Below are 11,868 nucleotides of genomic sequence, written 5' to 3'. Positions count from 1 at the left end.
CGAATCCCTCTTGGTCTTAAATATCCATTTGCAACCAATGGGTTTCGTACCTTCAGGCAATGGAACGAGGTCCCATACGTCATTGTCCTTCATAGACTTTATCTCTTCATTCATGGTATTGAGCCACTTTTGAGAGTTAGAACTTTCCATGGCTTGACAGAAGTTGATCGAATCATTTTCCACCATTCCAATGTCAACTTCATGTTCATGGAGAAATACGATGTAATCATTCGAAACCGCCCTTCTTCTCTCTCTAGTGGATTTTCTTAATGGCATTGGTTCTTGAGGCTGTAGAGTTTATTCTTCTGGAACAATTTGTTGATCTTGAGAGGGAGGTATGACATTGTCTTGATCCAGAGTTACTTCTTGAACAATATCAGGGATAGAAACATGATCATTGTCAATGGCAATTGGAGAAATTTCAACATATTCCTCCTTAAAGACAAAGCCTGTAACCCTTTCTCCCCCCGCAAACTCAACATCCTCAAAGAACCGAGCATTTCCTGTCTCAAAAATTGCCATAGTTGTAGGATCATAAAACTTGTAACCCCTGAACCTTCAGAATATCTAATAAAATAGCAACTGATGGTCCTTGCGTCCAGTTTCTTTTCATTTGGCTTATAGGGCCTTGCCTCAGTTGGACACCCCCAAATATGTATATGCTTCAAACTAGGCTTCTTGCCCGTCCAAAGCTCATATGGGGTTTTATCAGTGGCCTTAGTTGGAACTCTATTGAGTATATAAGCTGTGGTTTTTAATGCTTTACCCTAGAGAGATTCTGGTAAAGTAGAATGACTAATCATAGTCCTTACCATGTCCTTAAGCGTTCTGTTTCGTCTCTCAGCAACACCATTCATAGTGGGCGAACCCGGCATAGTGTACTGTGGGACAATACCACATTCCTCTAGAAATTTAGTAAATGGTCCTGGACGCTGTTCACCTGAACCGTCATATCTGCCATAGTATTCACCCCCACGATCAGATCTGACGCTTTTAATCCTTTTGCTGAGTTGGTTCTAAACTTCAGCTTTACAGTTTTTGAATGCATCCAGTGACTGTGATTTTTCATGAATGAGATATACGTAGCCATATCTTGAAAAATCATCTATGAACGTTATAAAATATTGTTGACCATTCCAAGAACCCGTAGGGAATAGTCCACAAATATCCGTATGTATAAGTTCTAAGACGTCTGAAGTCCTATTGACTCGAAATCTCCTTTTATTGGTTTGTTTTCCCTTTATTCAGTTGACACACAAATCATAATCTATGAAGTCAAGAGGGTCAAAAATCCCGTCAAACACAAGTCTCTCAATTCTCTTTTTGGAAATGTGACCTAATCTCTTGTACCACAACGAGGCAGAATTATCGTCGTTTAATTTTCGCTTTACATCTCAAGTACTTCCATGCAAGATTTCATTATAAGAAGCAATTGTATCAATTGAATAAAGATTATCATAACCTGACAAAGAACCGGAATCAACCAATTTTGAATCATGAAACAAACCAAATTTTCCATTTCCAAATGAACAAGTATAACCAAATTTGTCCAAAATAGAAATAGAAATCAAATTTCGTCTAAAAGACGGTACAATAAATGTCTCAATAAGATCCAAATAAAATTCAGCCTTTAACAATAATCTAAATTTTCCTATTGCCTCTACTCCTACCTTTTTGCCGTCGCCAGCATAGATGTATCTTTCACCATCACTTGATTTTCGGCAACTCAGGCAACCCAACATAGACATACTGATGTGAGTTGTTGCACCAGAATCTATCCACCATGTATGTCTAGGTACCAAAATTAAATTTACCTCAGAACAAACCAAATGAAGAAGAGTACCTTTCTTTACACGTCATGCGTGGTAATTGGTGCAATTCTTCTTCTTATGACCTGCAGCTCCACAGAAGAAACAACTACCTTCGGTTGGTTCCTTATGCTGTTTCTTTTGCGGTGCCATACTCACAGCTTCCTTATTAATCTTCATTTTCTTGCTCCTTTTGTCCTTAGAGGTGGTAGCCAAATGAGCACTTTCTGTCTTCTCATGCTTCAATCTTTCCTCTTCCTGGACACAGTGTGAGATGAGCTCATTAAGGGATCATGAGTCCTTTTGACAGTTGTAGCTCACCTTGGATTGACTGAAATATGCCGAAGGGATATCAGAACCAAGTGCACTAACAAGTCTTCGGATAAATCCAACTTGAGTGCCTTTAGCTTTAAAGCAATGTGAGACATTTCCATAATGTACTCCCGAATGTTTCCTTTCCCTTTATACCTCACTGAGACAAGGTTTGCCAAAAGTGTACTTGTTTCAGCCTTTTCATTCTTGGCAAACCTCTTCTCAAGATCTTTAAGGAAACCCTTAGTCGTAGTCACCTTATTGGACATAGTGCCTCCGAATGCTTCTGGAATAGCATGCTTCATAACCATTAAGCTTATGCAGTTCGATCGTTCCCACTTTTCCATCTCCCTCTTGTCATCAGAGGTACTCTTATCAGTAAGTGCAGCAGTTTCATCGACCCATAAAGCAAGGTCTAGGTCCATGACTCCAAGAACAATCATCACGTTCTCTTGCCATGCCTTGAAATTTGTGCCATTTAACATTGGAATTGAATTGATGCTAGCAGAGATATTAGCAGCAGAACCTGAAACTGAATTAGAGTACGTTTATTATGAATAGCTAACATGAATATCTTTAATATGCAAATAATAATAATCTCAAATAATGGTAGGGCCCATTACAAGATACCAAGCACAACATCAATATCTAGTCTTTGGACAGAAATATTGACTTGTAAGCGATACTCTTGACGTAGTGATCAAACATTGACGATAAAACAACATGTCAATCAACAAATCTTTCTTTGGATCGATTTATTGATCACACATTAAACCAAATAATTGTCACATGTTTATCACCACAGGTGCACGTGTATTCGGCTAAATATTGACCTTCCTTTGGGCCAACCAATATTTCCATGAATAACACATGCACAAACACCTTTTAATAATTTAAGTTAGTCAATTTCCACAAGAGAGGTTGTTTTGGCAACATATTGCTTCAATTAACCAACTTTCGAATATTATATCTCTTAAAAGAGTCCTTAGTACAAAAATTTGAGAAAGAGAATCACCAATTTTGCATATTTTGTTTAGTTTTAAACTTTAGGGGCCTTAAGATTAATAATTCAAAACTTTAAGGGGGCTAAATTGATTAATACCAAACCTTAGGGGTTGAAATTATAAACTTGAAACTTGAGGGACCATAATTAATTAATTCAATACTTTAGAGGATCAATTAGAACAAATTTTAAAACTTAGGGGCCAAAATTGACTAATTCAAAACTTTAGGGATCAAATTTTAAAAATTTAAATTTTTAGGGTTCAATTTGAAATAATTATAAACTTTGGGAGCCAATTTGAATTAATAATTAAAGTTTGAGGGCTTTAATTATAAAATTCAGAATTTTAATGGCCCGAATTAATTAATTTTTTAAACCTTAGGGACTGAATTATTAATCCAAAACTTAAAGGTCCAAATCTGAATATAACTTAAAGGTTAGGGACTGGAACCTTAATTTTATAACCCTAACCCTAATTGCAAACAAGGGCCTCAAGTTACCTAATTTACAAGTGAGGCCCCTGCCCCCAAATCAACCGAAAACTTAAAACCCTAATATTTTCTCTTCTCCTCTCCCCTTGGCAGCGCACGCCGGTGCCGCCAGGAGTAGTGGCGTCGGCGTAGCAGCGCCGACTGCTGCAACCAGCAGAGCCAGCTACCGCCGGAAGAAAATAATTTAATTTTTTTTTAAATCGAAATCTGAAACTGATTTCAAAATCCATAAAATTCATAATTCGAAATTTCTCAAATCTCAATCCGAATTACGAAAATTATATCGCAAAAGTTTTCAAATTCAACAAAATATAAATTCTAAATCGTCAAATCTGAAAACTTTATAAAATATTGCAAGAACCAAATTAAATTATTTGATTCTCAATTATTCAACATGAAGAGGCTCTGATACCACTTGTGGGATAATTTAATGCTTTTAAATCACTGGATCTTTCATATTAAATCATCAAGAAATACAAGAATTAAAGCGGAAGCGTACCTGAATCAGACATGGTTAATACAATAATGAATTTCGCGGTATAGTCTTCCAAATCTACACATAGTCTCCTTTTCCTCTCTGTGATGGGATGCAAAAGAGAATGAATAATACGTGCGTGTGATCGGGGACCATAACCTATTTATATAGCGACGCCCTTTGACCTAATTCGGCCCATCATAGAATTAGGATTTGGTCCCGGTCTCTACACATATATAAACTCACACTTTAATCGGATACATTAAAGCCCAAAATCGAAGCCTTATTAGATCACTTTAATTTGGCTCAATCGAATTCGATAGCCTATAATTTAACACACAATTATTCACACATATAAGCTCATCTATTGATTAAAAATCCTTACATGATGATGTCGTGATTGACCCATACTTTTATTTGCGGTTTTAAAATTAACAATAGTTAATAATTATATAAATGATATTTTTTCCTCATAAATATATTTTACCAAATAATTCACATTCTCCATAGACCATCATGATGTCAGTATACTCCAACAATTATTTTATGCAGAATGAAAACCCACAACAACAAAGGTAATACCGCACTTAGTTCACCATCGAAATCAACCCCACAACTGAACAAGACCAAACACTCAAAACCAGATTTCCTTTTCCTGCATGGTTGCTAGTTAATGCCCACAAAGAGACCACAAGGTAAAGCCAATATCTCACAAAGATCAACCACAAAGGTAGCAAGATCGAATATGGACAGAGAGATGGAGAAGAAGAAGAAGAGGTAGTAGATTTTCAAGCATAGGAGGCAGCAAAGGAGACGATCCATTTAACTAAGTGGGGCCACCAAAATAAAGTAAGTTAGGTTAGGTTCAGGTCGTGGCCCAGAAGGTCCAACACAAAGGGTAGTGGGCTTTTAAATGGGTTCCATTGCTAAGTCATCCAAGTAAATGGGTCAGGCCACGAGCAACTCTACGAAATTAGGTCACTTCGAGTGGCTCGTCCAGATTTGGATTTGGTCGTTTCTTTTTGTGGTGTCAATATAACGTTCAGTCATTTGGTCTAAACCGATTAAAACTAAAACCGAGTTAACTTCTGGAACATAAATTCATACAACTAAAAACCCGAGGTAACGATATTAATTTAGTAATTTTAACTAACTAATTCAATTACTCTATTATCTTTACAATCTTGAATATCTCAATTATCGAAACAAAAGGCACCATTACACTCTTCCTGAGACATCTTTTCTTCCCTTTAAAATCCCAAATAATCCTGTTAGTCATAACCATCTCATGTCCACAATTCCATACTTTTTAGGAATTCAATTTGTTTTAATTTGAGACATGCTGTAATTCCTGGGGGAGGATTGCTTAACCGCTGATTATCTCCTATTTATGAATAAGTAACCACACCCAATAAGTATATCATGTCTTAAATCGCAACAAATTGAATTACTACAAATATGTAGGTATGATTAACACGGTTTTTTGAGAATCCAAAGGAAAAAAATAAAAAAAAATAAAAAAATAAATGGAGGTTGCTTGAGGAAGAGTGTTACATTACCTATTTGTTCTGATAATTGAGAAAATCAAGATTTTAAAGGTAATAAAGGTGTTAAACTTATGAGTTAAAATTACTAAACTATTATCTATTTTATTATGTCATTATATCAGTTTTGTAGTTATTTGAGTTTGCATTCCAGAAGTTCATTTAAAATTCGTTTCTTGTTTTTAAGGAAGTAAAATTCAGTTAACCTGTGAAAAATTACCCTAAATCCATTAAGATTGGATCCATTTGAAATTGAAACTATAAAGCCCCTTCAAGAAAGAATGGCAGAAGAAGAAACTCTTCCTCGACATACATCTATAACAAAAATATATATCACTCAAACGGGGAAATTAATATAAAAAGCCTAAAAAAGGCCTATTTTCAAACCCATCAAATCAGTTGAAAATGTAGCCAAATCCTCCAAATCCAACTGGAATGTGAGAGGTGAATATGTTTACACAATCAATTGACCAGTGACATGAACAATAAACAAAAAACTAAAGAAAATGTATGTGTGTGTGTATAAATATATTCTTTCTTTAACTGGGAGGTAATTTAGTGACAACAAATGTTTAGAGAGTGTTAGGTTTTTTATACCCAATAAATCCTGGATTATGATGTTAACGTGAGTTAATATTATTTCATAAGCATAGATCGATGAATGAAATAAGTCCAACAACCAAATCTATGAGCTACACCCAACCTAATTGTATTCCCTCTTGGATACCTCGAATCTTGGCCTGTTTAAACCCCTTAAAGGTCCAACTAAAAGCCCTAACCCTAGAGTATATATAAGGATATAACCCTAACCACTTTTCTTGTATGATTTGTGTGGTTTTGTGAGAAAAATAGAGGAATCCCGGCTGCCCCCTTTGGTGTGTGAAAAACAGGCTCTAGAAGTATCTAAAACACTTGTTTACTGTGTGTAATTGGTGATTCTTTCATAATATACTTTTGTGATGTCTTCTCCTAGCCTTTGTGACCACAAATCATCACTTTTTCTTGTTCTACGTTTGTAAGATTGAATAGCAACCGAGGTGAATTGTATTGGTTGTTGATAGAGAAAGGTACATTGGACTAAATCCGAAAATCACCGATTTGAAGATCTTTGAAGAGAGTTTCCACAACAGAAAGTTTTATGCAAACGCATAATCCAATTGCTAGAGTAGAATTGCGTTGTATGGTCTACAAAGATTGTGAATTTCTGATTAGATTTTGAGGAAAAAGAATTTGCAAAAAAAAAATATTTGTGAGGGGATACGATGAATTTTCTTGGGGAATGGAGTACGGATTTTTACTGAATTTCTGCTCACGCATTGCACTTTTTATATACTAGATATATGTATATTATATCTTTATTTATTTAATTTTAACATGTCGGCCTGGAGCCCTCACCCTTCTCAATTGTCTCAAGTCTTTGGCAATATTTTATAAGCTGCTTTTTCATTACCCATATTTCTTTCAGCTGCCGTTGCTGAAGTAGAGCTCTCATATGCACTTTGTGAGCCAACTCTAGACAGGTGCCGGCTAGTAGCCTCTTCCTGTTGAGGAAAAGCAGGTAGGCGCCTATTGGATCCTCCTGGTGGCATGCCTGGCAAATTAACTTCATATTCATTGAAGAACTTTCTACTGGTTGATTAATTGTTAAGTAATCCTTGTTGTGACAGCTGTTGCGGCTGCTGATGCTTGAACTGTGAAGTACCATTGTTTAAAAAGTTGTTTTTAGCCCCAGATAGTCTCCCAACACTTCGTACTTCAGATATTCGAGTCGTTTTACATTCACGGTCTGCAAGAACAGCTCAAGCATCAACAATATGCACAAAGGCATCCTCCGCGCACCAGAAAATCTGTTTTCATCAGGATGAAGTAAGAGAGCTAATTTTCGAAACTGCTTTTCTATTAACAATTCATCAGCCGTTCGCTCAAATTTGAGAATACTGTACCAGTCTTTTTCGCCCCCATAATCCTTGGTCTCAGCAAAACAATGTACATCACGAACCATAATAATCTGAGAAATGTTCTCTAGATCAGGATCAACGTGTTGGGCCTTCATCGCAATCTTCAGTGCTCCAGTAAAACACTTATCTTCCACCATTTTTTTGCACAATATCTTTTGCATCAATGGCCTCTTCTTTGTTACACTCCATCGCTGTTAATAGGGACAAGGAAAATCTCATGGAAAAATATCCAACAGGCAAGGAAGAGTCCCTTCAAATTAACCTTATCCACAATATGATCTAAGATCTATAATTAACAAGGAAATGGAATTATAAAGCCTAACAAATTCACCCTTTAGTATACTCATCACGTTCATACGCTCCTTATCCATAAAATGTCAGAAATGATAAATAAAAGATCACGACAAATTTATTAGAATGGGTGGCTCACTTTCATTGTTAAATTTAGATTTGCATATAATTTGAATAAGTAACCACATCCAGTAATTATAGCATGTCTTAAATTGCAACAAATTCAATTCCTACAAATATATGGGTATGACTAGCAGGACTGTTTGAGATTCTAAAGGGCAAAAAGATGCTTGAGGAAGAGTATTATTGTGCCTAATTGTTCCGATAATTGAGATATTATGAGCTAAAGTTACTAAATTAATTATCTATTTTGTTGTATCGTTATGTCAGTTTTGTAGTCGTTTGAGTTTACATTCAATAATTTCATTTAAATTTCACCCTTTTTTTTTTTTTTTTTGGTAGCAAGTATAATTCATTTAAACTGTGAAAAAAATACCCTAAATCCATTAAAATCGGATCCATTTAAAAAATTGAAACTTTAAAGCCCCCTTCAACAAAGAAGGCAGAAGAAGAAAGTCTTCCTCGACATACATCTCTAACAAAAATATATATCACTCAAATGTCTCACAGGGCATAGCCTAGTGGTGCAAAAGATAGGAGTGAGGTTATCTCACGCCTTGCTGACAGCCGCAATGTGGGGGTTCGATTCTTGAAACATGAAATTAGACTCTTTGTAGGCGCAGTGTACAGGTAACTCTTGTTCTCTGGTCTGTTGGGACATATCCCGCGATTTACCTCCCTCACAAAACTCTAGAGACGAGGCGGTAAGGGGCTCTCACGGTTGGGGTTCAACATTTTTTTTTTTTAATGTATATCCCTCAAATATTAAAAGCCTAAAAAAGGCTAATCATTCACGCCCTTCAAATCAGTGGAAAGTGTAGCCAAATCTTCTAAATCAAACTACATTTTGAGAGGTGAAGGTGTTTACGCTGTCAACCGACCAGTGATATAAAAAATAAATAAAAACGACAGAAAATATTTTCAGCTTCAATCAATCGGCTAAGTCACACAGAAAAAAATAAAAGCTGAAATTTTTTTCTAGCTTCAACTGGGCAGTAAGTTAGTGATGACAAATGGTTGGAAAGTTTTATGCAAAGCCATAATCTAATTGCTGGAGGAGAATTGTGTCATGATTGTTTATGGGGATTGTGAATTTCTAATTGGATTTTGTAGAAAAAAGTTGCGAAATATATTTACAAGGGGATACAATGGATTTTCTCGGGGCACGGAGTACTGATTTTTATTATATTTCTGCACGTTCATTGCATGTTTTATGTATTAGATATATGTATATAATATATTTATTTATTTATTTTTGACGTCCTGACTTGGACCCCTCCCCGCCTTCTGAAGTGTCTCCAGTCTTTGGCAATATGTATATAATTTTGTTTTCGTGCATTTATATCTTTCATTATTTTGTTTACATTAACGAAGTATTAAACTTGATTGGATGATAAAATCTAATTGCATAAACTTGATATCGATTTATATTTTATGCTCGGTGGGGTTTTGTGCAACTCAAAAAAAAAAAAAAAAAAAAAAAAAAAAAAAAAAAAAAACCACTAATGCATACATGAGAAATTATTATGTTATTATATAAATTGTATCTTAAGTGTCCATGCCATTCATTTGTTTAATATATGATGAAAGTGAAATATTATATATTGCACATGGTTGCAATTGTTAATCAATATACATATGGCTGTCAATACGTATTTTTCCATAAATTAGTCAAGGGCTATGAAGTTGGTTTACTTTGAAAAAGTGCATGTGATTTTTAAGGCAATTTATTAAATGATGACTTTTCATTTTCTAAATGTATTTTCAAATTCAATTTCGTAATCTATCATCAACTTGATTATTCTATCAAATAATATGACATGTATATTTATTTAAATAGGATCTATATATGTTGGTCATTGGTACAACTCCAATGTTACTGGAATAGATGCCAACTAATTGTGAAAGTATATGAACTTTCATGATTATTCTTTTATTGGAATATGAAATATGACATGGTAAATTAGTTGGTTAAATTTTCATGTCTTGTTGAAATTATACTAACTTTGATTAATGTTAATAGCCTCATTTAATCCTATGGAATTAAGTGAGATGACTTTTATGCCAGTTATATTTGCATAAAGTATGACGAATTGTAATTTGTTCTAGTGAAAATTGTTGCGAAAATATTAAAACATGAAAATATTTTGCAGAGCACAAACTGTGCCTAAAGTTGGCAATAGTGCTGAACTTTCTTTAAATCTGGAAAAGTTTGAATGTGATAATTTAGTTAAATTTCTGACTTCAATAAAACTAAATGGGATGATTTGTGCAAAATTATATTTGCATAAGAATATGACAAAATGTAATTTGTCCTAATTTGATTACTTGAATTGGTGGAAATTTATGTAGAATATTAAGAAATATTCTAAGATCAATTTAGATGAAAATGTGCATCATTTCATATGAAAAATCACGACTTTTGATAAAATTATTTTTCAATAGGTATGTCTCTTCATAGAAATTATTTCAAAAGATGTGTTATTTTGTAAGGTTGTACAACTTTTCAACCTATGGTTGATTCGTTCATTTAAGTTTGAATATGATGAATAAGGTGAATATGTACCATATTATTTGACATGAAATGAAACTGTCATGTGAAATGTCACAATGTGATAGGAGAAGTTGCAATTCTTGTGAATCAAGATGCTTAGCTCTCTTCGCTGTTAAAATTGACTTCAATCGTGAGACCAATTAAATTGGTTTATGCTTAGAAAGCATTGATGGTCCATATGATGGCCTTGATTTAATTTGGATAGTCAAATTAAAATAATGTGAATTGAAGTACATTATATGCAACTTTAATTGAAATAAATTGTCAGTCGATGACCACTATTTTGAAAATACTTAAACTTTTACAAAACACTCGATACGGATATTATCTAAGAAATAAATGAATTAAACTATGAAAGAGTTGCTAAACCCTAAGTTCAATTGTAACCCAAAGATGTGGGGGATTATCATAAATACTTGTGAACTTGAATGAAAAGTTTAAAACTTATGGATGCAACGTTACTAGATTGCATATGTATTCTTAATTGAGAAATTGTGGGGGTAACTCAATTTAACAGTTACATTTGCTTCTATCTTATAATCATAGAAATATATCTATGAAGATAGAAAGATAAAAAACCCTTATACTAATTATAATGATGATATACACTAAGTCTAAGGTGGATTAAATGGGTGGAAGCCAATTGTGGCGATTGTTTGGACATGCAAGAACAATTGGAATATTGAAGAATATTCATAAAGTTCAAGTGCATGGTAATGTTTCAATGATAATATTGAATACCCATGATTCTGAAATCCACTAGTAAAAGTGATTGACTATTGTAGTGTTTGATAGAAATCCTCCAACCGTATTTGAAAATTGATAAAACTTTAGAGGATTTCTTGGTGGCGAAAATTTGTATCTATCAAGTGAATCGATCGTTGACTGGCTATATTTGATAAGATATTAAGTCACAAGTAATGGTAAGTCTAGACGTATAAGTCATAGACGTAATACCGTTAAGCAATTGATCTCAATGATGTAAACTCGTGGTACCTTTAAAGAGATTTACTAAGAGAGATCAAGAATACTGCATATCGAAGGGAATGAGGTAAAGCCTACTACATTAGAGTCCTTGTAATGGTAACACTACCTTGTTGACTGGAGATCCCAAGATCTTGGTTCAAAGGAACAACTAAGTTATGAGGATTCCATGAAGCACTAAAGAAAATAGTTTCCTAACTCATTCCTATGATATTAAAGTGCTTTCTGCAGAGTTGTAAGAGGTTAAGATAATCTTTTAATGATTCCTATATCTTGATTAAGTCAAGTGGAGTAGGGTAGAATACTTTTAATAGGAGGTCACCTATGT

The sequence above is a fragment of the Olea europaea genome, chromosome 2, assembly GCF_002742605.1.
Source record: "Olea europaea var. sylvestris chromosome 2, O_europaea_v1, whole genome shotgun sequence".
NCBI classification, from domain to species: domain Eukaryota; kingdom Viridiplantae; phylum Streptophyta; class Magnoliopsida; order Lamiales; family Oleaceae; genus Olea; species Olea europaea.
Note: the sequence above shows the minus strand (reverse complement) of the source record.